This window comes from Corythoichthys intestinalis, chromosome 2, assembly GCF_030265065.1.
Source record: "Corythoichthys intestinalis isolate RoL2023-P3 chromosome 2, ASM3026506v1, whole genome shotgun sequence".
NCBI lineage: Eukaryota > Metazoa > Chordata > Actinopteri > Syngnathiformes > Syngnathidae > Corythoichthys > Corythoichthys intestinalis.
In genome coordinates, this window is record NC_080396.1 from 10,512,047 (window position 1) to 10,536,042 (window position 23,996).

The 23,996-nt window shown below is 36.7% G+C and overlaps 1 protein-coding gene across 2 annotated transcripts in view; it reads left to right on the forward strand.

The window, feature by feature from the left end:
* LOC130912138 (synaptotagmin-2-like) overlaps positions 1–23,996 on the forward strand; it is a 250,785-nt gene that overhangs the window by 112,326 nt on the left and 114,463 nt on the right. For both annotated transcript variants that reach the window (XM_057830001.1, XM_057830003.1), the window contains exon 3: positions 2,680–2,747. The gene's annotated coding sequence lies outside the window, so the exon portion shown is untranslated. The remainder of the gene's footprint in view (positions 1–2,679; positions 2,748–23,996) is intronic.

Genomic DNA, 23,996 nt, shown 5'->3' on the forward strand with positions numbered 1-23,996 from the left:
TGTCATTGTTTGCATACTATCCTAATTAAAATATGAAAACCTATAAATGTTTGGGTGGTTTCAGTGATAGCAGACACTGTTTTTTCATCTGTGTGATTTTGACAAAGTTCAGATCACATTTGATGGTGATTTTATGCAGAAATGTGAGAAATTCAAAAAGGTTTAGATACTTTTTCGTACCACTGTACGTTCTCAGACATCTGTTTCTCTCTGGAATCTGCAATATTTGCACTGTTACATTATAGGATTTTCCACTGTTGGGTAATATCTATGAACAAACTGTTATTTGCACTATCATACCAAGTCTGTCATTGGCTTCCTAGTCTGAGTACTGTAAATTGTAAAATACGCACTGATATATCACCGCTTGATGCTATTCACTTATTCACTTTATTGCCAGTCTTTCTACACTGTAATCTGTGTTTTTACATTAGCCTTATTGTACTTTTACTAGCCTTTTATGTGGTGCAGGTTATGGCGAAGCTTTAAATCTCGTTGACAAAAAAGCTTTCTATTCTATTCTATTCTATTCTATTCTATTCTATTCTATTCTATTCTATTCTATTCTATTCTATTCTATTCTATTCTATTCTATTCTATTCTATACTTGACGTTCAATGGCAGCAATCATACGATTCATTCGATTAATCCATTTTGGAGAAAATTTTATACTTTTAGGTGCGCCTATGCATACGCGGATTTTCAGGGGGGCCATGCCCCCCTGGTGGCCAAAAAGTGTCATTGCAAGTAATTGACTTTCCCATATATATATATATATATATATATATATATATATATATATATATATATATATATATATATATATATATATATATATACATATATATACATATATATATATAAGTTGCAAAGCAATAAAACTGCGACAAAAATTAATGAACAAAATAAAAACATATTTCCATTAAAGATGCACGATAATATCGGTTACCGATAATTATCGGCCGATAATGGCAATTATGACGTCACACCGATAGTAGAGATTTTTAAAAATTCAACCGATAATGCAATCCGATAATTCTATACTTTATTTAGCCTTCAAATGTGTGCAACCGACACAGTTTTGTCGAATTCTGGGCCAGCACCCCAACCCCTCCTAAAGGTATTTTTTGTGCAATTAAGTAATTAATTTGTAAGCATTATGAATATTAATTAATATACAATGATTCGACGTTGGAATTTACTACTTGCTCACATTTGATGTGGAAAAAGTAGCGATAAATTGTATTTTTGCACAGTAACATTTCCTCTTTTTTATAATTTAAATTTGTATATATGTATATCTTTTCAATAGAGTTATCGGCTTGACATTATCGGTTATCAGCTGGATGGAGGAGGTGATTATTGGTTATCGGTATCGGTTGAAAAATGCATTATCGTGCATCACTAATTTCTATAATGGGTCGAAATTATTTTTCGAGCACCTTAGACAGTCATTTGCTTTGCATATAATATAATATTATATATATATATATATATATATATATATATATATATATATATATATATATATATATATATATAATAGAGAAAAAGTTTTTGATTGAAAATATTATTTTTTTGATTGAAGCAACTTTTTGGGGGATTGAATGATTTAGATAGAAGTGTCCTAATCATTATATGGCCCAAACACAAAAAGGATTGCTTCAATCAAAGAAAACTTTTTCAATGAAAAATTAAGTGTTCATATGCAAATTTTTCAATCTCAAATATTTTTTCACATTGAAAAATTTTTTCTGTGATTGAAATTTTTCTTATGTTGATTGAAGTGATTTTTTGTTTTGAAAATCTATATTTTTTGAAGCAACTTATTTTTTTGATTGAATAATAAAGAGAAAAATGTCCTAGCCAAAATGTGGCCCAAACACAAATCAACATTACGTCAATCAAAAAAACAAAAAATAAAAATAATCAAAGAAGAATAGCTGTCACATGCATTTTATTTTTAGTTTTTTGAGTTTCAAATTTATTTTTGCATTCAAACACATTTTTTAATCTTTTTTATTTTTATTGAAGCGACTTTTTTTTGGTTGAAAATATATATTTTGATTAAAGCAACTTTTTTTTATTTTTTTATATTTTTTAATTGAAACTTTTTTTTATATCAAATAATAAATAATAAATAAATAATTTACAGATTTCTTTTTTTTAAATTTAATAATAAAGACACAAATCTACCTCCATATTGCTCCGCCCAGGGGATCCAATTTTTGACTGGGGTAACTACATTGGCACGACACCGGCGGGCGTACCAAATTCCATGGATGACGATTTTCACGAAAAGTATTGTCTTAGCAGCCTGATTTAGAATTCCCCTCAAGAATGATGGGGAAAAAAATGCTCATTGTCAACTTATTATTTTAAATATTCTTGTAAATTAATTTAATTGCTGACACTGCGTTTTGGGGTCATCAACATGTTGTGCCCCCCCTGCCCCAAAAGGCAAACTCCGCCTATACGCCTAAGGTCTTGAAAATACGGTAATCAAGATGAAAAAGTTGTTATAAATGAATAAATCAATGAATAAATTGCTGAGGTATCGGTGAAAATCAGGTGACTTGGACTCAAACTTGGGTAAATATGCAGTCAATGTGTTCATGTAAAACTTTTAAAACGGTCATGAATGTGCATTTTTGAGCTGACACCATCTTTCTTTTGCAGGATATCATCCAGGCAACTTTCTCACTGTGAATACCTCCAGCTACTCCTTCAAGATTCAACATTTGGCTGTAAGTGGCCCACTATCACACATCGTATGTGCATGACTGCTTGGAACCACTGTGTGACAATACAGTGCTGTGCCAACTTTAAAGGTTGTGAGAAAAGTAGTGTCAAGGGTGGGAGGAGGGAGAAATTCTCCACTTCATCAGAGCAGTCCAGTGTCATTGCTGTGACCGTCCTCTTTACGAGGGCACACATCACTGCGCAGTCACAAGCCTCCATCCTTTTCCGAAAGAATGTCATCCATCTTGGTCGTGACAAATATCTGGCCCGCATTTCTGGCCATTCTAGGTGTCAACTAAAAGCATGGCTGAAATAGTTTACACATTTAAGCTGCGTCTGCGTCTATGTGCGTGTGTTGACGTTGTTTAGTATCATGATATGATACAATTTACGATACAAGGTTCGCGATAACGATTTTCACACGATATGACGTTACAATACAACTATTAAACAGAGAAACAAGCTGTTTTCATCCTTTTGCTTTGAATTGAAATAAGTTTATCACTAGTAAACGTCCCATCCGTTTAAATTGGGAGGGTGGCAGCAAATGTACGAATGTTCAAAAGGATTGGACATCTATGGCAGCCAATTAGTTAATTTTAGAGCATTTCATGTCATTTGCTGTTGATTTTTGGTCACTTTGGGGGCATTCCTGGATCACTTCTTGTTGATTTTGACGCATTTACAGGTCAGTTCCTGTTGCTTTTGGGTTACAGAACAGGAGGTAAATGGTGTTATACTTATATAGCGCTTTTCCACCTTTCAAGGCGCTCAAAGCGCTTTACACTATCTCACCAACCACCTACTTGTGACGCAGCACCGGGAGCGACGTTGGGTTCAGTGGCTTGCTCAAGGACACTTAGACGAGTTCATCAGAAAAAGAATTCAACCCATAACCTCTGGGTTGGGGGACAACTACTCTACCACTGAGCCACGCCAGAGGTTGGTAGTAACTAGGGTTGTTCCGATCATGTTTTTTATCTCCCGATCCGATCCCGATCGTTTTAGTTTGAGTATCTGCCGATCCCGATATTTCCCGATCCGATTGCTTTTTTTTTTGCTCCCGATTCAATTCCAATCATTCCCGAAAAATTTTCCCGATCATATACATTTTGGCAATGCATTAAGAAAAAAATGAATAAAACTCGGACGAAAATATACATTCAACATACAGTACATAAGTACTGTATTTGTTTATTATGACAATAAATCCTCAAGATGGCATTTACATTATTAACATTCTTTCTGTGAGAGGGACCCACGGATAGAAAGACTTGTGACTTTGTATATTGTGACTAAATATTGCCATTTAGTGTATTTGTTGAGCTTTCAGTAAATGATACTGCAGCCATTCAACCCAAATGCATGATGGGAAATGGAACCATGACTGTGCGTAGTGGTACCAATTGACATTTCTTCTCTGCGTTGGGAAAATAACATAAGGTGTTAAGAAAAAGCTCAATTGCCACGTTGACTCCCCACATTGCTTCCCATGATATTTCTAATCGTAGGGAGAGGGATTGTAAAGCTTTAGCCTATTAAAAAAAAGCTCCAAAGGCTGGCAAAATTCACGCTACTCATCTTACGCTGCCTTTTATCTCTCTAAATGGGTAAAACGGCGCCATTACAGATGGAGCGCGACAATGCGCAAGTGGGTCTTGCAACGCATGCATTAATTGCATTAAATATTTAAAGTGATACATTTTTAAAAAATGAATTACCGCCGTTATCGGGATAAATTTAATAACCCTACCTTAAGCCTAAACTATAGACTCTGGATGAGTGTAACATATTATGTCTGTAAAGTTAAATACAATTAGAAAACAATTTAATTAAAATATATATATATATATTAAAAAAAAGGCATGGCCGATATTTTTTTGCCGATTACGATATTTTGAAAATGACGTGATCGGACATCTCTCGTAGTAACGCGTTACATTTAGTCCGTTATATTTACTTGAGTAACTTTTTGAGAAAAATGTACTTCTAAGAGTAGTTTTAGTAAGCCATACTTTTTACTTTAACTTGAGTAAATTTGTTAACAAGAAACACTACTCTTACTCCACTACTTTGGGCTGCACTTTTTATATTTTTTCTGTTTATTCTACATAACGTATTATATTTTACTTTTTTTTTTTTTTTTTTTTGCCAGAGATGCCAACAGTGATGCTACCAGTTTCACCAATGAGACTTTGCAACAATAATCACATGATTCCATTATACCAACCAGACTGAAGTAGGGCTGCAGCTATCGATTATTTTAGTAGTCGATTAATCGCTTAACTCCTTAGTTCGAATAATTGAGTAATTGGATAAGGAACATGAAAAATTAAAACAACTGAGCTGAGCCTCAAACGGTATAAAAACTAAATAAATAAGAATCTATGTACAACAATAGAACAATTGGCTAACTTACGTAACAAAATCCGCTAGCTTAAATGCTATAAAATGCTAACTTTTTTTTTCTTAACAGTGCTCTCAGCAAATGGTTCAGACACATATTCACACAATAAATGGCTAAATATACCTATGAACTAAATTACGAATGCATTAAAAACAACATTACCTTAAAGAAAAACTTATCTTATGTCGGTCTTAACATGGAGCAGCTGGATTCAGCCATGTGAAATTAGGCAGACTAGAGGGCAGTGTATCCACCCAAATCAATAAACGTAAATGCAAACACTTTGAAAATAAACCATTGCAACACCAATTTAATTAAACAAATACTCGAAGCAGCATAATTTAATTCGAATCTTTTTTACTCGAGTTAATCGATTAATCGTTGGAGCCCTAGACTGAAGCTTGCTCCTCTATGATCCTGCTGTCCTGTTCGATCACGTGGCGTCTTTGAAGTACCGTAAAAAATTAAGTATTTGACATAGAGTGCTGCCATCAACATGACTCGAAAGCGCAGATTTTCTCCGAGTTTTTATTTGCCACCAAATGACCACAGAAAACCGGAGATGTCGTCCTTGTAGGTTTCATAATCAGAAATATGTTTTCGCCATTATAGGGCACTCATGCTCTATTCTTTTGCCAGAATTCAATGAATTTTAATTTTTTTCTTTCACATAATGTGGCAATGAAATATGTTAGTCTTTTTTTTCTTCAAAGTATAATAATAACAACAGTTCACATTACCATATATGGTATATATGAAATATAACATACCTAATGTTTGGTAAAAAAACAAAAAACAAAAAAAAAACATTTTAATTAGGGCTGTCAAAATTATCGCGTTAACGGGCGGTAATTAATTTTTAAAATTAATGACGTTAAAATATTTGACGCAATTAACGCACATATGCCGCTCAAACAGATTTAAATGTCAGTAGAGTGAAATGCCCACTTGTTAATTGTGTTTTATGGAGTTTTGCCACCCTCTGCTGGCGCTTGGGTGCGACTGATTTTATAGGCTTCAGCACCCATGAGCATTGTGTAAGTAATTATTGACATCAACAATGGCGGGCTACGAGTTTATTTTTTGATTGAAAATTTTAAAAATTTTATTAAAACGAAAACATTAAGAGGGGTTTTAATATAACATTTCTATAACTTGTACTAACATGTATCTTTTAAGAACTACAAGTCTTTCTATCCAAGGATCGCTTTAACAGAATGTTAATCATGTTAATGCCATCTTGTTGATTTATTGTTATAATAAAGAAATACAGTCCTTACGTACCGTATGTTGAATGTATATATCCATCTTGTGTCTTATCTTTCCATTCCAACAATTTATTTTACAGAATATATATATAATTTACAGAAAAATATGGCATATTTTATAGATGGTTTGAATTGCGATTAATTGTGATTAATTACGATTAATTAATTTTTAAGCTGTAATTAACTCGATTAAAAATGTTAATGGTTTGACAGCCCTAATTTTAATGCAAAGATGCAATCTAATTTCTTAATTTCCAGCTCCACATTGAGAAAATACATATTAAGACAGTTTCACTATGAACAAGTGCAGTTTAGTGTAAAACCGGCTTTTGGGTGTGTGTTTCTAACGTCACCTGCACAGTCTAGCACTCAGTTGATTACGCAAAGTCATTTTCATGAGTGATGGAACTGGGCAATGGCAAGCTAATAAACCCCAGCGGACAGCGGATGTGCCAGAAAGGATGGTTGCTGCTTTTGTATTAGCGCTACTACTTTAGTCATTTGCTACATTTCAGTCCAATCTGACTTTTTATTGTTAACATTGATCATGGCTACTTCACTGAATGAGCGCAAATGCCTCAGGGTACTCTTGGTATTAATTTTAAGCACTAGTAGAGATTTGGGGCCTGTTACTGAAAATGGAAGTGTGTGATTCACCTTGCAGTTTGTGAAGAGGAACTGAACTGTCTGGTAATAGAAATAAAAAGCATCGGTATTGCAGTTGCTTTGTTATCTGAATATTACACAATCATCACCTCTTTAGATTCAAATGTGAGCCATATCTGATTTTTGAGACACCCTGCTGATTGAGTGTTGTGGGGAGAATAAGAGACATTTATGAATGCACTTTTTAGCCATTTACTGAATGGTACGAACAGTCATACTCACAAATAGATATTTAGAATACTGGCAAAGGGCTAGGCCCAAAATCTCCTCCCAATATACAGTTTACACATTATGAAACCATTTAATTTCATACTACGACGTTTTCTTTTAGAGTTATGCAGGGCTGAAAGTGGTTAGAATTTTTTGCCGGAACTCCCCGACGTGAAGGTCGCCACGGAGCCAGAAATGTTATTGATTTATTTATTTTTTTTCTTTCAAATTTTTTTTTTTTTTTTTGGGGGGGGGGGGGGGGGGTCAAGCCTCTTAAACTACTGAAATGCAAAAAAAAAATGTTATAGCACTATTTAGCACTAATTGTTATTTCTATAACACGTACAAATACTGATTTTCATTCAAAATTGTATTTTTTTCCCAATGATTTGCAAAATAAAAGTTAACAAAAACAGCAATAACCCCAACCTCCATCTCCTAATTTATATTTTCCCTCATTTCCTCACATTCTAAATACCAAATCTCAGTTTTAAATACTTAAGAACATAGGATATATAATAAAATTGAAGTTAATGTAAACACTTACTTTAAAAAAAAAAAAAAAAAGATGTAAGTAACATACATTAAAGAAAAATAAGTACAAATGACTTATATTATGCAGAGTGAAATGGAATATATTTTGAAGATCGCGTAAACATTGACTTTTTTAAATCATAAGGAAATGAATAAGTATCCTAAGATTTCCTAACATAAATGAACAAATATAAGTCCGAAGTGCACATTGACAGCTAAGATGTTCTGAACCTCCCCATCAGAGCAAAAAAAACTAAATATGATAAATAAGCCTCCTCAACTCTTTCGTTGCTCTTAAAGATTTGATCCATTTTTATGTAGCATTGCTCTTTTTTTGTCGCATCAATTCATCAAGCATTTTTTTAATTTTTTGTTGCTGTTCCAGAAAACATGCACATTTGAACCAGTTAGAGCTAACCATCTCTGCGGATCACATGTCAGTATGTCAGCCAATTGAACGGATAAATGAGTCCAGGCGTTTTGCTTTGCTGCTTGCATTCGCACATTGATGTGACTCATCATCGTCAGACTCGGATAACTGCAGCAGCTGGGGAAACCTCCATGCAGTCCGTGGAATAAAGTCAATAATAAATATTGGTGAAAACAGATTACGCTACACAAGAACTTTATTATGCTTGTTGTTAACACTTGTGTATGAAAAACTGATGTTGGTAGATTGTTTTCTTCTTGGAGCTGAAATGCATGTGTGGCAGCTTAGCATTTTTTTTTTTTTTTAAAATAGCGTTTTGACAATTGCTGTCATATTTTCGGAATCAAAGCACAGTATACCGCAACAGCATTCCAGCCCTAAATCTTATACCGGAACTGCGTTCTGGCCCTGAATCTTATACCGGAACTGCGTTCCTGACCGTTCTGGCCCACTTTCACCCCTGGTCTTATGTTGTTCGATTAATCTATCAATTAGTTTGAATAATCGAGTAATCAGATTAGGAGCGTTTAATGCATTGCAGAATAAATTTTTGGAAATGTAAAACAAAGGCTTGCTAAGACCGCCCTTTCAAGAGAGCATTAAATGCAAATACGAAATAAAATTCCCTTGTGTTTTTTTCAAACGATGCAGATTTGCGCTTTCATTAATGCAATGAATGCTAGTTTAGCCTCAAATTACATAAAAAATTAATAAATGAAGATGGAAGTACAAAGAACAATTGGCTAACTTAGCAAAAGTCCGCTAGCTTAAATGCTATAAATTGTTTTTTGAGCCTGTCCTTGAGGATGTTTAGAGGTCTGCTGAGGCATCGGGAGGAGTAGATGTCCATCAGGGAGAGGAGAGGATTATCTAAAGTTAGACTTAAAAGGCTCTTCTGTAGTTGCAGTAAGCGTCTTCTTTTAACAACAAGTTGGTTTGTGCCTGAAATTAACTAGTTTTCGCACAAACGAAACCTACGGAGCCCCCCCGGGTGCCAGGATAGAAAAAATAAAAAAATCATAGCTAATCTGTACCCACAGTTTACTAATCAGTGGGTACAGTTTAGTCATCTGTACCCACAGTTTACTAAACTGTACCCACAGATTACTAAACAGTGCCCACAGTTTACTAATCTGTGCCCACAATTTAGGAATGACCCGGAAACAGTAGTCACCAATGTTTGGCGGGGACTCCGAGTCCAAACGCCGAGGGACTGACCGACCAAACATCTGCACCATTTGCCCTCGGCGAACAAAGGGGTTTTAAAAGGCAACTATTGCACATTTTCTTTGGTAGGTGTCTTTCAGGTGTCATCAATCAATATGGCATGTTGTGTTTGCACATTTTCTGTGCTGCTGTCGCGTCCGTGCGTGCTTAATTCAAGTCGTGTTCATTTGTCAGTTTGCTATTTTTTGTAGCCGCATTAGCGGCTACTAACACACAACATGCCATATTGATTGATGACACCTGAAAATGTAGACGGCTACCAAAGAAAATGTGCAATAGTTACATTTTGAAACCCCTTTGTTCGCCGAGGGCAAAAGGTGCAGGTGCTTGCTTGGTCGGTCCCTCTGCGTTTGGAGTCCTCACCAAACATTGGTGACTACAGTTTCCGGGTCATTGCTAAACTGTGGGTACAGATTAGTAATCTGTGGGTACAGTTTAGTTATCTGTGGGTACAGATTAGTAAACTGTGGATACAGTTTAGTAAACTGTGGGTACAGTTTAGTAAACTGTGGGTACAGATTAGTAATCTGTGGGTACAGTTTAGTAAACTTTGGGTACAGATTAGCTATGATTTTTTTGTTTTTTCTACCCTGGCTCCCGGGGGGCTCCGTACCTACTCCGTACCCGAGCAACCACCTGCACCTATGGAGCCCCCCGTAGGTGGGTACAGATTAGTAAACTGTGGGTACAGTTTAGTAAACTGTGGGTACAGATTAGTAATCTGTGGGTACAGTTTAGTAAACTTTGGGTACAGATTAGCTATGATTTTTTTGTTTTTTTCTACCCTGGCACCCGGGGGGCTCCGTACCTACTCCGTACCCGAGCAACCACCTGCACCTACAGAGCCCCCCGTAGGTGAGTACAGATTAGTAAACTGTGGGTACAGTTTAGTAAACTTTGGGTACAGATTGCTAAACTGTGGGTACAGTTTAGTAAACTTTGGGTACAGATTGCTAAACTGTGGGTACAGATTGCTAAACTGTGGGTACAGATTAGCTATGATTTAAAAAAAAATTTCTACCCTGGCACCCGGGGGGCTCCGTAGGTGCAGGTGCTTGCTCGGTCGGTCGGTCCCTCAGCGTTTGGAGTCCCCGCCAAACATTGGTGACTACAGTTTCCGGGTCATTGCTAAACTGTGGGTACTGATTAGTAATCTGTGGGTACAGTTTAGTAATCTGTGGATACAGATGAGTAAACTGTGGGTACAGTTTAGTAAACTTTGGGTACAGATTGCTAAACTGTGGGTACAGTTTAGTAAACTGTGGGTACAGATTCGTCATCTGTGGGTGCAGATTAGCTATGATTTTTTTTTTTTTTTCCTACCCTGGCACCCGGGGGGCTCCGTAGAAACCTAACTAGCTAACTAGCTAAGAGTGTGTTTGGGGAACAGAATACACACAGAGCTGTTGTCAAAATAGATTGGACGTCTAGTACAGTCAATGCCAACCAATAAGTTAAATGAGTGCCCTATTAAACACGATTTTGGAAATTGCCAAATGCAAAATAAGACATCACAACCAGTGAAAGTATTGCATTGTTGCACCTCCTCATATCTTTAGCATCAACACATGCGGAGAGGCACATCTAATCCGGTATTGCTATCTGGTTCCCATACCCCAGTGTAGCATTCACTGAAGAGTTCCCGCTGCAACAACGCTTCACTGCTTCATACTTAGCCAATCCATCTTGAGAGTTGAGTCGATAACAGTAGATTCTGTTGTCTGTCTGGGTATTTGTGCTCTGTGTCCTTAACCACGATACAAATCAAAATCTATTTTCTCTAACATTCCTACTACTGCGCTCGACACTCAAATTTTATATTGAGGGTCAAAGCACCGACTCAGGTTGGTAAAACAGCACAGTTGAAACACAGTATTGCTTGTGATGTTCGGCAGAATGGCAAATGTCACGGTATTACAGTAGCTTCCATTTGATGTGAGCCCAACGCGATTAGTCTTCACAACACGTATGCCTTATAAAATATGTATTCCAACTTGCACTGAACCTCGGGAGGCTTGGCCTGCTTAGTTCAACGTGAGTTTCTCTTACTGCTCACACAATAAAATGCCACTCACAGCACTCGCTGATAACATTATTTGCTTCCTGTGGCCAAAATCAGTGGTACAGATCTATATCATAGCATTCACAATGGTCATGACATACAGTTATTACTATCAGTCTATGAGTTAGGTTGATATCATCCCCTGGGAAACGCGCCACCGCTGATTTGTTAGGGTTTTCCCAGCATGCCCGAGATGCTGTTGGATCAATAGCATCTTTCCTGCACAGACCTTTCTGTATGTGTTCATGCTACAGGAATCTAAAGCCTTTTGCTATGTGCAAGCAAGTGCACGAACTCATTCAGCCGACGGACTATCTTTCACACACTGAACAAAAATATTAACCCAGCTCTTGGGTTTTTACTCCCAATTTTGAAAAGCTGGATTCAAAGACTTATTTTGTAAGGGCAGTTTTTCCTGTAAAGTCCACATTATAGAGCCACACCAATCAGATTTAATAGAAATTTAGAGCAATAAAAAATAAACTACACCTGGAGGGGTACAGCTCCCCACATTTTGATATCGGATATTTACATAGGAATATGTTACGGTCCCCAATTTTGGCAAATGTAACCATTAAAAAATTGGAAAGAAAACCACTGGACTCCTTCAAAAGAACCAAGATCTGGTTCAGGTATCTTGACAAGGCATTGATTAAGATAAAGGCTGACAAAGTAGTTTATTTTATTTTTTTAACATATCAACTGTTCGGACAGAAACATCTGTTTTCTTCAGGAAGATATCAAGAATTTGTCATTAAAGATTTTTGGATTGCACGTTGTGGTAGAGCCGGAATACCGAAAATTTACCGTTACCGAAATTCTTTGTTTTTGAACATGTCGGTAAATTCGGTAATTCAATAAAACAAGAAAATATAATCTTCTCATCCCGCTTCGACTCTGTGTTGTTCGGCTATGTTCGTTCCCCTTTAAGAAAGCAGTCAGTGTGCTTATGTATGAAGTCACGTGGTTATCAGGAAATCAAACAAACAGAAGCCCGGTAGGCTAACGCTAGCGGCTAATGCTATAACCAAACAGGATGGAGTGTGGTTTAAGGGAGCTTCGCCAAACTTTCACCTGACATTAAGAAGACTCTTGGCGGATGGGCTTTCACTGTCCTCCCTGGTTCTAATGATTTCAGGAGAGGGTGCTTTCTACTGGTAGCCAGGCCACAGGCTAACGCTACCGGCTAACGCTACAAATGAACGTGATGGAGTCAGATAGCGGCTCTAACCTTGTCGAAACGGCTGAAATTAATGAGTGGATTGGGCACGGACTGCATCTAGCAATTAGTATGTTGCGTAATTTTGTATCTCTGTGTGTGATTTCTCTTATAGCTTTTATGATGGTAAAGCATTCAGCATAAAGTACAATAAAACAATGAAACCTATTATATGACCATTTAATGGCCGAAGCTATTTTTCTGTATGTGCTTGCTGTAGTCTGTGTCATTACTGCCATCGTAAAATCTAAACTGTTTCATTGGCATAAGAGCAATATAGCTTTAATTTGTGTGTGTCTTAGTGGCGGGTGCATGTGTGCGTGCATGTGTTGAAAAATGCTCTGGGAAAAACAAATGTGAAACCTTGAAGTAAACACTTGTGTAGAGTAATTATGTCATAGCAGCTATTAACAATACAGTAAGTTGTCTGTTTGAAGTGTACTGTTCAAGCTGAAAGTCATTTGTGTTACAATGACATGTTTGCAAGTCATACAAGCTGTTATAAATGTTCATACTTGAATTCTTATCGTTTACAATAAATTTTTATATACTTAATGTTTAGACTGCATGTACAATTGTTAAATATGTTCAATTGAAAGCTGGTAAATAAATCAATTAGAAACGGTTAATTTTTATTTCATGCATTGATTCAGATTTTCAAATTATATTACAGTCCGCTTGGGCGAATTTATCGTCATTTATCGTTATCGAGGTAAATCTGCTCAATTTACTGTGATACGCACTCAAGGCCATATCGCCCAGCCCTACGCTGTGGTCAGGGCTGAATAGAACTTTGACTTTCATCACCCACTAGAACACAAAGAAGAGGTTTAGGAATTTCGACTAATTTCTCTACCGACCAGTCTCAGATTTTTATTTGTGACTCGTCTATAAGCAAGAAAATTTGCAGTTTAATACACATATTAAATAAAAATTTTAAAATGTGCAGGTTTTGTGTATTTATAAGCTATACTAGCCCAAACTTTCAGGACAATTTGTTTATTTAAATTCTATTGATGGAACAAAAACTGACTGAATAAAGGTAAACAATTGAAGGAGAAATACATTCCTAATCTGTTCGCTAAATTTTCCCCAAAGAGGCAGAGGCGCGAAGACCAAAGCCCCTTTCAGACTTATATCCCGATAAATTTCCATGTAATGTACTGCAGGATTTACACGTGTCATGGCTGTCAGACATGCGGAGATGTACCGGGAATTACCCAGGTTGGACACTTTCAGACTTGTCCTGTGTTGGCAACTTGGCACTCTCTGTGTGTGGAGGGTGAGAGACGGGATTTTATAACCCGGACATTACGTCATTTTTGGCGACATCGGAAACAATCTACTGTCTCTAATCTAATCTTTGATCAATTCTCAACTACGTTCTTTTATTGACTCATCTAACATACTTCAGCCGCAATAGTCTTGTTCTCGCCCAGATCAGAGTACAATTGCGGCTACAGTTTCTGTCCTAAATAATATCGTCTCCTTTCTTGATAATAAACAGTTCTGTGCTGCTCTTTTCATTGATCTTTCAAAAGCATTCGATACCGTTAATCATAAAATTCTACTTCATAAACTGCAGGCCATAGGTTTAGATGTTAATGCCCTCAACTGGTTTAAGTCCTACCTTACAGACAGAATACAAACTGTTGCTGCTGACGGTGTTTAATCAGGTCCACTTACTATTAAAAATGGGGTGACACACGGGTCTGTCCTTGGACCACTCCTTTTTACATTATACATTAATAATATTATTCTTCCTAATCAATATTGTAATGTCCACTTTTTTGCTGATGATTGTATTCTATATGCGCCTGGTTCTCTAGCTCTGACTTATTTACAGACTGCTTTTGATTATTTACAAATATCTAATCACAGATTAGTTTTAAAAGCTGAAAAAACTAAATACATGGTTTTCTCCACTTCCACCATTACTGACAATGACTTACCCGGAATCAAATCCCTAAATGGTACTCAAATTACTCTCACTGATTCATACAAATACTTAGGAATTTGGATTGACAGTAACTTATCATTCAAAATAGGGTTGTTCCGATCATGTTTTTTTGCTCCCGATCCGATCGTTTTAGTTTGAGCATCTGCCGTTCCCGATATTTCCTGATACAATTGCTTTTTTTTTTGCTCCCGATTCAATTCCAATCATTCCCGATAATTTTTCCCGATCATATACATTTTGGCAATGCATTAAGAAAAAAATGAATAAAAATCGGACGAATATATACATTCAACGTACAGTACATAAGTACTGTATTTGTTTATTATGACAATAAATCCTCAAGATGGCATTTACATTATTAAAATTCTTTCTGTGAGAGGGATCCACGGATAGAAAGACTTGTAATTCTTAAAGGATAAATGTGACTTTGTATATTGTGACTAAATATTGCCATCTAGTGTATTTTTTGAGCTTTCAGTAAATGATACTGCAGCCATTTAACTGTTCCGCCCAAATGCATGATGGGAAGTGCAACCATGACTGTGTAAAGTGGCACCAATTGATGTATCTTCTCTGCGTTGGGAAATAACATAGGGTGTTAAGAAAAAGATCAACTACTACCTTTCTTCCCCACATTGCTTTCTCACGATATTTCTAGTTGTTGAGAGAGGGATTGTAAGGCTTTGGCCAATTAAAAAAAGCCTCTAAAGGCTGCCAAAATTCACTCAATTTACGCTGCCTTTAAGCTCTATATATAGGTAAAATGGCACCATTATAGATTGAGCGCGACATTTCGTGAGTGTGTCGTGCAGCGCATGCGTTGATTGCGTTAAATACTTTAACGTGATTAGTTTAAAAAAAATTAGTTACCGCCGTTAACGCGATAAATTTGATAACCCTACTTTAAGCCAAAACTAAAGATTCTGGATGAGTGTGAGACATTTTGTCTGTAACGTTCATACAATTAGAAAACGATTTAATTAAAATATATATATATTTTTAATAAAGACATATCCGATATTTTTTTGCCGATTCCGATACTTTGAAAATGACGTGATCAAAACTCGTATTCATCATCTAATCCGTAAATTTGAATTTAAACCTAGCTTCCTGTATAGAATCAAAGGCTGTCTGTCAACATCTCACCGAAAAACCATTGTATTATCTTCTTTTGTTTCTGTTCTTGATTATGGGGACATCCTGTACTGTCATGCAGCTCCATCAACTCCATCAATAAAGATTAAATAAAATTTAAAAAAATAAAATAAACAAAATAAACCACACATTTCCAAAGATAGACCATGGGCTGTCTCTTCCTCGGTTCTAAGATTCAGTAGCAAATTAATTTTGTTATGTTTTCAGTTTAATTTTGCTATCTTTTCAGTTTGCCATGTTAACAATTGCGATGTCTGTTTACCGGTTTTCATTTTACTGCGAAGAAAGAGAAAAACGTACCTGCGATGATTTTTACGTCATCGGCCTTCGCACTGTGACCGTGGAATTAACCGGCTGCTTTCATGCATGCCGTGTCACCGTGAAGTCCCGGACATTATATTAGGATGCGACCGGTTAATGTCCGTGTCAGTCGACCCGGGAAATTGCTTTCGAACATGGGGGTTACCCGTTTAAATTTTGGGACTTAACCGGAGTTCATGGTATGTCTGAAAGGCGTTCAAGTCGATGCATGATGCTGCGTTTAACCGACCAGTAAAATACAAAGAGTTTAATTATGAAAAGTGTTTTTAATAACGGCATTACTAACGGTCTTATATTCTTCAGTAGTGAGTAATCTAATTACTTACTTTTCTCATCTTGGCAACGCCGTTACCGTTACTGAGGCGGGAAAGGCGTGCGTTACTATACGTTACTATGTTGGTTGACTGATGCGAGAAAAGTCTGTGGGAGACGAACTCACCGAGATGAGAGAGCAGAGCAGGAGTCGGGATGCTACTATGCTAGGTGGCTCCAATAATACCTGACTGTAGCCGATTGCCTACAAACTACGCGCACATGATGCTATGGTAGATATCACATATATACAGAACTAGATGCAAATGACAGACACGGCGGCATTAGCAACATGTAAAAAGAACTAGATGCGTTAGTAAACAGCCGCCATCTTAAAGCAGAAGACTTCTCAGGAAGGCTCTGTTGTAGAGAACCTTCCTAGCGAACCTAAGTAACTTTTCTATCAAAATGCTCCTAAATCGGCAAAACTTGACTTACATTAAATCTGTTTTTAAATGATGAAACAGTTTTAAAACTTACACATGTCGAAAGTAGACACAAGGGAACTAATGCAATAACGGGAGCAATTTTAACAACTTTAACGGTTGATTCACAACATTAAATGACTTCCTCACATAGCAAAGGTTACTATCTAGTTATCGCAATACCCATGTGTCTAGTTAAGTTTAGGGTACAGAATTGGGCTGGGGCCAATTGTCCTAAAAACCCTTTAAACTTCACATTGTGTGACCTGTTTTTTTTTTTTTTTTAGATTATTTTTTATTTTTTATTAAAAAAAAACAAAACAAAAACAAAAAAAAAACATGAAAATTATCACCAGTTACTTTGCCAAGTAACTAATTACTCTTACATTCAGGTAACTGAGTTACTAACGCAATTACTTTTTTGGAGAAGTAATTTCTTACTGTAATTAATTACTTTTTTAAAGTAAGATTAACAACACTGATTATGAATAAGCGGTTAAACGATTACACGACTAGTCGTGCACATCCCTAATCAGTTCCCTTAAAGATAGAGCCGAGTAAATTCCAATCAATGACAGTGGAATACAAAAGGAGCAGACTTCGGTTAGGAAAGCTCTTTCTACAGGTAAGTGCGGCTATCCAATCTAGGCCTTTGTCAAATCTACTAAAAGAAGAAAAGCCACGACACCTGAGGCTTGAGGACAGAAAAACAATGGAATGAGGGGGTTACCATAGCAGTTGATTTCTCATAGTAACTCAAAGGATTTACCCCAATCATGATGTACCGATGTGTTTGAAACTCACTTACACTCTTAAACAAAATATCCCCAAGAACAAAATCCCCAAAAACTCTTCTTCGACTCTAGTATCAGTGGTTCATTTCCATCTCAAGTAGAGACATTCCTCGGATTGCAATCATGGTCAAACTCTGGATTGAGAGATTTACTGTAATGTTGTAAAATAAGTTTTCTTAAGAAATCAAAATATCAAAGGCCAGCTCATTCATTGGAAAGAGCGGATCAGACAACCTGTTACGCCACAAGGCACGTGAACAACTGATTGGTATAATAATGGATAATTGAAAATTGTGTACAGATCCCTGAAACATGGGGTTGTGCATTATCAGGCTGCAATGTGAGGTGATGGTCATGGATGAATAGCCCAACTATGGGGTTTAGGATCTTGGCATGCTTATATCTGTGCAGTCAAAATACAATGAATGAAATTCACCTCTGTTTAGAGTGGAACAACGGAATTTAGGAAGTTCTGTTTGGTACCGCCGGCCCTAACTGGGTTGTCCCTCCCAATCCCCGACTATTGGCAACCCTATCTCTGTTCATTGCCAATTACATACTGTACATATGGATGTCCATACTTTAATCCCAACCCCACCACAGGCCTCTCAATCCACAGCGGAGACATCAGCAAACAGCTATTCAAACAATGTCATTGATACGCTCTAACATCTGCCCCTACTTGGCGTTGAAACCACCTTCATTGACAGCAATGTTGCACAGTCCTCAGTGGTAATGCTAACGTAGGATTAACAACAGCCAAGTTTTTTGCGTTTTTTAACTTTGTGTAATAGTCTACTCGCCGACTGTCCAGTTAGCTTAGCCGTTGTAGCGTCGTGTGCTCCACATTAGTTCCCGGCTTCGGCTGCTAGCTTTCACTTGCCAAGTTGTGGTCCAGCTTCTCAGGTCTTACAGTCTCTGACAAAAGTCTTGCCGCTTATCCATTTTGTAGAAACAATTGCTAATAACCTGACTTTTAATTATTCAATTGGTTTCAGAAATTGCTCAGACCCTCCCAAATGATGTTGAATATGTACAAAAATATATTTTTTTCACTGAAAAAAGATTTATCATTTAATGAAGACATAAAGGTCAAATTTTGGCAAGACAAAAGTTTTGTCGCCTACAGAAAGTAGTGTGAAAATTGAACAAAAAATGTACTTCAAATACAAAAATATGTCACATAACATAAGCAAATTAAGTAGTCGTGCTGTGAGATCCAAATTTAATATTTTGTATGACTTCCATGGGCTTGAAGGACTGCATCCATGCGGTTCGGCGAGGATTCATACAATTTATGGATGAAGTCATCAGGAACATCAAAGAACGCATTCTTGCATGCCTCCCAGAGTTCATCAACATTCTTGGGTTTCTTCTTCCATGCTTCGTCTTTCATTCTACCCCTGACATGCTCAATTATGTTCATGTCTGTTGACTGGGCTGGCCAGTCCTGGAGGATCTTGATCTTCTTTGCCTTGAGGAACTTTGAGGGAGAGATTGAAGTATGCGATGGAGCACCATCCTGCTGCAGAATTTGTCCCTTTTCATGGTTAGGAATGTAAGAGGCAGCTAAGATTTGTTGATATTTCAGACTATTTATGTTGCCTTCCACCCTGCAGATCTCTCAGGGTGCAGACAATTAAAAAAACGTGTGGCATTTGCCAAGGCCCAAAGCCTGTCAAAAGGATGGACACTGGAAAAGTGGCAAAAAGTAGATTTTTCAGATGAATCTTCCACTGAATTACACTAGAGTCGCCGCAAATATTGCAGGACACCTACTGGAGCCTGCATGGATCTGAGATTCACTCAGAAAACAGTGAAGTTTTGTAGTGGCAAAATCATGGTCTGGGGTTACATCCAGTATGGGGGTGTGCAAGAGATCTGCAGGGTGGAAGGCAACATAAAAAAAACAAACAAAAACAAAACAAAAAAAAAACAACAACCTGTCACTCTTTAATTTTGTAAGGTAGTGATTTAAATACGCCACAAAGTGTCAATGGCGAGTTTCAAATTAATTAGGGATCAAGCCAATGAGTACGTTATGTCCTTTCACTGATGCTGTAGTTTTCCTTTAATCCACAGTGGGTGTAGGCTGAGAGAATTGGGGGTAGACACAGCTTAGGCCGCGCCGTTTATTGGCATAAACTTCGGCAACTCCGTCACAACAAACATAAGTATCATATCATGAAAATACAACAAAAATAATCATTTCTCTCAAACAATAATGTTCACAAAAAGAAATCTCACACAGTTAAACAAAAATGCAAAGAGAACTGTTCACAAATTCACAATCAAAATAGATATGCAAGATACACATAAACCTTACTCAGACTTTGGTCACACTCTATTCAAACATTTTAGCAACTCGTTTAGCTCAACAAATACACTGGATGGCACAATTTAGTCACAATATACAAACTATGATGCTGGGAGCCATTATCAGGAGTCTTGTTTGTTGTGACGACAAAACTCAAATGAACGTAGATTACAATGGACCCGCACTAAACAGAAAACTACGGCGTCAGTTGAGGGACAAAACGCCCTCATTGGCTTGATTTCTTATTAATCTAAAACTCGCCATTGACCCCTTGTGGTTTATTTAAATCACTACCTTAAAGTTAAAGAGTGGCACTGTGGTGTACGGCAGTGTGGCCATGTGACGTCACCGCCCTTCTACGTCAACAACAATGGCGAGCTACTAGTTTATTTTTCTATTTAAAATTTTACAAATTACCGTATCGCCCCGATTATGAGACAGTGTTTTTGCATTGAAATAGGACTGAAAAAGAGGGGTTCGTCTTATATTCGCGGTCTAGACATTATACCCATTTACGACGCTAGATGGCGCCAGATATAATTGAAGCAATGTTCTGTCATGAATAGATCTCAACTATTCTCAAGTTTAACCAGTTTGCATTATTTTATTGCAATGTTTTTCCTTATTCAGATTTGTTTCAAGACTACAGTTACAGTTAGACTTCACTTTGATGGTTAATACAGTTATTGCAATTTTGTTATTTTTATCAAAATAGATTGGTTTATTTCCATTTCAAAAACCAGAAGCCATTGATTTACGAATGTGATTGCACTTTAGTTGACATATTTAAATGTTCAGATATTAATATTTGAACGAGGCAAAATAACATGCTTTTTCTCTCAAATATATTTTTATAATCATTTGTTTCGGATGTACTGTTATTTTCTGTATAAAAATTAATTTGGTGTTCAAAAAGTCTTTTTTCAAATGTGAGTCTTGAAAAAGAGGGGGTCGTCTTATAATCAGGGCCGTCTTATATTCGGGTCAATACGGTATATTAAAACGAAAAAAATTAAGAGGGTTTATAATATCAAAATTTTTATAACTGGTACTAACCTTAATCTTTTAAGAACTACATGTCTTTCCATCCGTGGTACCCTTTAAAAATAATCAAACATGACTTTCTTAACAACACCTGGCCCCTACAAAGAGAAATTCAATATGGCCCATGGGCAAGAGATATATTAGTTTCCACGATCTGCAGTTATATGTTTGGAAATTACAAAAAGCTTTTCCTTTCTAAGTGATTATGATTTCATTGATTTCTGGCCTAAGTGCCCATTTCTGACCAATAAGGAAGGTGATTCACTAAAGGGACAATGATCATGCCCGGTGACACAGTGTTCCACCCCAAGTGGAAGCTAATGAGTGTGTCACGTTGTGTCATTAGGCCAACAGATTTATACAGTCACATGTCCTATCCACAGTAACAGAAAAAGTGGCATTTGGCTGATTGTACTGCTTGAGTCTCAATATTTAAAGATTTTCAACTTTAAAAGCCAGACTCTTTTCTTTTATGAAAAAAATAACAAAATGCCCATAATATGAGCTTGTTGTTTGATTGTATCCATACAAAAGCTGCTTTATATGCACCATTTACCCTGTTTACATTTGTGCTGTGCTTGTGAATTCAAACTCTAATGACTAATGTAGTGCAAGTCCAAACATGATACAGATAAATGTGTGAAGACAGCAGGAAACCGACTGATTCTGTGGTAAGCAGTCAGCAAATGACTGTCTTCTTCATATCTTATTATCTCAGTGTCATTTAATTGAACTCCTTTTATCCAGTGCCTCCATTCATTTCCAACTGCACATTCAACTCCCACAAAAATGTTTCCATTCAAACCTCTTGATTAACTTAGACCTGCAAAAAAACCACAAAAAAACAAAACAAATCCCTGTTCACCGTCATTATGCATCACCATAATTTGAGATTATCATTATCGTTAGTACTGTATCGCAAATCATATCGTATCATACCCTAGTTAGAAGTATTTCCAAAAAACATGTTTCTTAATGTTAATTGAAATACTGCAGCCAGTTAACAAATAATTGAAGCGCAGTTCGTACATACGGCTCCTTTAATATAGCAAAGTTACTCTGTGCTCAGTGTAAAACTGTTCATTTTCCAGTTCATTTTAAAACCAGGCAAGGCAAGGCAAATATACAGTATTTTTACTATAAAGTACTGTAAGGTAATTCAAGGTGTTATACATCACATAAATAAACAAAAACACCAATAATATGATACATAAAAATGACATTGAAGCATCAAGACAGTTAAAACAATAACAATAAAAAAAAAGATATAGAAATAACACCAAAAATATGAATTAAAAGCCAAAGTCATCTGACTTGAAATGTGAAGTACCGTATTTTCCTCACTATAAGGCTCATCGGCGTATAAGACGCACCTTTAATAAATACCGTAATTATTGCACTATAAGGAGCACCTGACTATAAGGCGCTATCCACCAAATTTGGCACGAAAACGACATTTGTTCATAAATAAGCCGCGCTGGACTATAAGCCGCAGCTGTCCTCACTGTATTCTGGGATATTTACACCAAAAGATATTAACTGGTAAAACTTTATTTGACAGCAGTATCATACGACTGTCATAAGACCAAATGAACCACCATGAAACAATGAAGCTTTGCAGCCAAAGATTCATTTCCTCAAGAAGCTTCAATTGGCCATCACTGCTCCCTTGGGGGAGACATTCAACCTCTGCTGCCACCTGCTGTAAACACTATTGTTGTCCAGCCTGCCTCCTGGCATGCATTGCAGCGCTACTTATGTAAATAACAATCAAAATTCATGTTCTGTGCGAATTATTTCTTCAGTTACTGTTCTAGTTGTTTCATTAATTGCTAGTTATGGTATTTGGTAACACTTTATTTGACAGTGGCGCCATAAGACTCATTAAACAATCATAACTATGACATGACACTGTCATGAGCATTAATTAATGCTTATAACAGATGTCATTTAGTGTTATCTGGCAAATTGTCACACTTTTGAATGGATGTAAGCCAAGCTGGACATAAATGGATGACACTTAATGACATAAGCATTCAGTAATGCCCATTATAGTGTCATGTCAAAATTATGACAGTCTTATGACAGTGTTATGACGACACTGTCAAATAAAGTGTTACCTATTAACCCAAATAAATCAACAAATAAACCGCATTGGACTATAAGCCGCAGGATTCAAAATGAGGAAAAAAAGTAGCGGCTTTTAGTCCGGAAATTACGGTAGTCTATTTTAAAACTGTTTTCATATATAGGGCGCACTGCATTATAAGGCGCAGTATTAGTAGAGGTAATGGCTGCGTTATGCATCCAGTACATGGAGCTAATGTCAATCCATAAGTAGACAATATTGATCCATATACAAGGTGACCCCCCCCCTAAAAAATAAAAAAAACAGGAACTTTTAACTCATTCACTCCTTGCCATTTTCACCGGAGCAAGGCCCTTCGCTCCCAGCCGTTTTACTGGATTTTGACTGATTTTGCAAGGCCCACAGAAAATTCTATTGCTACATAAACATGGAACCCACCAAAAGAAAGATTTGACTTTTGACTTTTTCTTTCAGCAGGACAAAAAAAGTAAGTTCATATCTTTTTCCATTGTTTAGACATCAGCATTAGAAAATTGCTTAGTTTGAGCAATTTTCCAATTTCTGATGAAAAAACTGAGAAATTGAGCTTTTTGTGAAAGCATACATTTCAAACATAACTTTGACTTTAACACGGCTATTTTTTGCTTTAGCTACATCCCAAACATCTTCCTTTTACAAAATAACAAACAACAAGACAAATTGAGATTTTAAAAGCAAAGTAACAATTTATTTACACATAACTAACTGAGAGATGATGCGGTTGTCTCCGCGACAGACGGGTAAACTTTTCCGTCATCCCCGCCTGTCTCATAAA